The sequence below is a fragment of the Tursiops truncatus genome, chromosome 1 (assembly GCF_011762595.2).
Source record: "Tursiops truncatus isolate mTurTru1 chromosome 1, mTurTru1.mat.Y, whole genome shotgun sequence".
Classification (NCBI taxonomy): domain Eukaryota; kingdom Metazoa; phylum Chordata; class Mammalia; order Artiodactyla; family Delphinidae; genus Tursiops; species Tursiops truncatus.
Genome location: NC_047034.1, coordinates 163,200,791 through 163,204,719, shown reverse-complemented (window position 1 = coordinate 163,204,719; position 3,929 = coordinate 163,200,791).

Genomic DNA, 3,929 nt, shown 5'->3' with positions numbered 1-3,929 from the left:
GAAGGCAGCTGCAGCCACAGGCCAAGGGTTGCCTTTAAGGCTGTGCTGTCAAGAGAGAAAGACGTGGAGGTGAGCAGGCGGGCTTTGTGGGCCATCCCCGTCCCTCGGGCTGTGCAGTGGACCCCACCTACTCGCTCCCGCCCAGTTCTCTGTGAAGGCAGGAGTGGTGGTGGGAACAGTGCTGGACCTGCAGTCAGACGGACCTGCAATCACTCCCCAGCCCCAGCGCTGACCTGCTGTGTGAACTTGGGAGAGTCATTTCACTGCCCTGAGGTTTCCCCAACTGTCAAATGGGGCTGCTGTGAGCATCAAAGGAGAGGGTATGTCTACAGAGCCATTTGCTTATAAGCAAATGGCAACCAGGACATAGGAAGAAGTCTAGAGCTGTGGTTAGGCACAGACTGTGGGGTCAGGGCTGTCCTGGTTTTGCTGTTTAACTTTTTTCTTGAAGTATAAGCATTTCTGGGTTAGAATCCAATTTGGACCCCTTGTCTGTGTGACCTTGGGCAAGTCACTTAAACTTTCTGCCTCAATTTCCCTATCTTAAAAATGGGAATTAACTGAAGAACATAGGGGCAGGACAGGAATAAAGACGCAGATGTAGAGAATAGACTTGAGGACACGGGGAGGGGGAAGGGTAAGCTGAGACGAAGTGAGAGAGTGGCACGGACATATATACACTACCAAACGTAAAATAGATAGCTGGTGGGAAGCAGCCGCATAGCACAGGGAGATCAGCTCGGTGCTTTGTGACCACCTAGAGGGGTGGGATAGGGAGGGTGGGAGGGAGACGCAGGAGGGAGGAGATATGCGGATATATGTATATGTATAGCTGATTCACTTTGTTATAAAGCAGAAACTAACACACCATTGTAAAGTAATTATACTCCATTAAAGATGTTAAATAAATAAATAAAAAAATAAAATGGGGATTAATAGTAGTATCTACTCTTTGGTGAAGGTAAACTAGGCACTGTGTCAGAAGCACACGGCACAGGGCCTGACACATAGGAAATGCTTAACACGCTTGGGCTACTACCCACTCCCTCCTCCCCAAGCACAGACTCCACCCTCTCAGTTTATCTCTTTCTCTCCAGAGCAGAGATCCCGGTCAACTCATCTAAGCATCTTTGTCCCATGAGGAGAAGGGGCCCTCTCGTAAGGACCATCCCTCTCTTTTCCTCTCCTACCTCAGAGCCTCTCTCTGGGTTATAACTCATGTTTATGACTCAGTCTGAAACTTCTTTTTATAAGTAATTTCCTCTGTTTCTCTTCCCTTCTTCCGCTCCATACCCACTCCCCGGGCTGTGGGCTGAATTGAGAAATAAAGCGGCAGATGACACATGTTTGAGCTGGGCCTGAGGCCTGCACCTGGGATGGGCCTGGAGTCACTCACCCATTGCAGAATCTTCTTACCAGAGGAATGGATGGGGGCAGTCATTCCTGCTGTTACTACAGAGCTTTATAGTTCCCAGACCCTTGGCCTGAGCTTCAGAGAGCATCTGAATGGGTCTAAATTCTCACCTGGAGGAATGAGCAGAGGGTTAGAATCAGAAGGCATGAGAATGAAGTCAAATCTCAACATCAGCCATGACTAGCTGTGTGATCTTGGGCAAGTTACTTGGCCTCTCTGAATTTCATTTTCCTTATCTGTAAACCATCCTCAGAGGGTTATAAGAGTAGAGGCTCTGGCAGAGATTAAGTGCAGAACAAACTGTAGCTGTGTTGCAAAAATGCTTGATAGAACCTTCAGAGCTGAAAGAGACACTCCAGAACCAAGGATCTTAACTCAAGGTCCATGGGCTTCCCAGGAATGTGGAAATGATATGTAAAATGGTATACACGTGTAGTTTTCTGCAGGGAGAGGGTTCGGGGTTTTCATCAGATTCTCAGAAGGGTTTGTGATCCCCTAAAATATTAAGAAGCATTGTGTCCAGGGTAGCAGATAATTAGACTTTTACTTTACAAGTACGTAGAACAGCCTTCCTGTCCCAGCACTGGGCAGTAGTTCATTCAGTAGACATGTATGTTCCAGGCACTGAAGATGCAAAGATGAATGCTACTTGCCTTTCTGGAGCATTAGGCTTCAGAGCGGATAAGTGATTTAGCCAAGGTCACAGACTTCTGAGATTAGAAGGAAACCTACTGCTGGGATTGGAACCCCAAATCTCTGACTGCAAAGCTGGCCACTTTTGTCTCAGTAGAGGGGTGCCCCAGGTCTGTGGCTTGCCCAAGTTCCCTCTGGCTAACCAAGACCAGCAGGATCAGCATTCCATAAGAAAGGCCCTGGGGTCACAATGAGGGAGCTGAGGTGCGGGCACACCTCCTGGGGGTGCTGATGAGCTGCCTGCAGGTGGCAAATCCTTGACTATGACCAGCCCTATTCTGAGCTGATTCATGGAGGGGGGTTCCCTTCCTAAACTCCAACACAGGCTGACAGACCATGAAGCAATTCCACATGTATATTTATATCAATGTTGAGGTTTAAGTGTTTTTTGTTTGTTTGTTTGTTTGTTTGCAGTACGTGGGCCTCTCACTGCTGTGGCCTCTCCCGTTTTGGAGCACAAGCTCCGGACGCGCAGGCCCAGCAGCCATGGCTCACGGGCCCAGCTGCTCCGCGGCATGTGGGATCTTCCCGGACCGGGGCACGAACCCGTGTCCCCTGCATTGGCAGGCAGACTCTCAACCACTGCGCCACCAGGGAAGCCCCAATCTTGAGGTTTAATTCACAGAAAATAAAATGCATAGATTTTAAGTGTACAATTGGATGTTTTGACAAATGTGTATGCCTGTGAAACCCATACCACTCTCAAGACACAGAATGTTTTTATTACCCAGAGAATTTCCCTGTGTCCCTTCTCAATCTCCCCCAAGGTCAGAGGCAGGCACCTTTCTGATTTTTTGTCGCCATAAATTAGTGTTGCCTGTTCTAGAACTTGTATAAATGGAATCATACAGGGTGTGCTCTTCTGTGTCTGACTTCCTTTGTTCAACATGATGTCTGTGAAGATTCGTGGATGTTGTTGCCTGTGTCCGGAGTTCATTCCCTTTTGTTGCTGAGTAGCATTCCGTGGAGTGAATGTGCCACAATTTGTTTAATCCATTCATCTGCTGTTGGACATTTTTTCCCATTTTGGCTCATATGAATATTCATGTAGGATCTTTGTGTGGACATATGTTTTTATTTCTCTTAGGTAAACATATAGAAGTGGCATTGCTGCATCCCCAGGTAGGTGTATGGGTTTTTTGGGGGGTTTTTTGTGTTTTTGTTTTTTGCTGTACATGGGCTTCTCACTGTTGTGGCCTCTCCTGTTGTGGAGCTCCGGATGCGCAGGCTCAGAGGCCATGGCTCACGGGCCTAGCCACTCCGCGGCATGTGGGATCTTCCCGGACTGGGGCACGAACCCGTGTCCCCTGCATCAGCAGGCGGACTCTCAACCACTGCACCACCAGGGAAGCCCCCCAGGTATATGTTTAATTATATAACTAAGCTGTTTTCCAAAGTACATTTTACACCCTGACTAGCAATGTATGAAAGTTCCAGTTGCTTCATACCCTTGCCAATCTTTGGTATTATTAGTCTTTTTAACTTTAGTCATTCTAGTGGGTGTGAATTCGTTTCCCTTTGTGGTTTTAATTTACATTTCTCTAATGACTATTGATGCTGAATATCTTTTCATGTATTTACTGGTTATTCCTATATATCTTTTGTCTGTTCAAAACTTTTGCCCCATTTAAAAAATTGGGTTATTTATATTATAGATTGTAAATAATTCTTTGCGTATTCTGGATATAAGATCTTTGATCATATATATATACTGTGAATATTTTCTTGCAATCTGTGACTTGCCATTTCATTTGAAGAAGTTTTTCATTTTGATGAAATACAATTTATTTCTCAAATTTCAACTTAGTTTCACTTTTTTTCC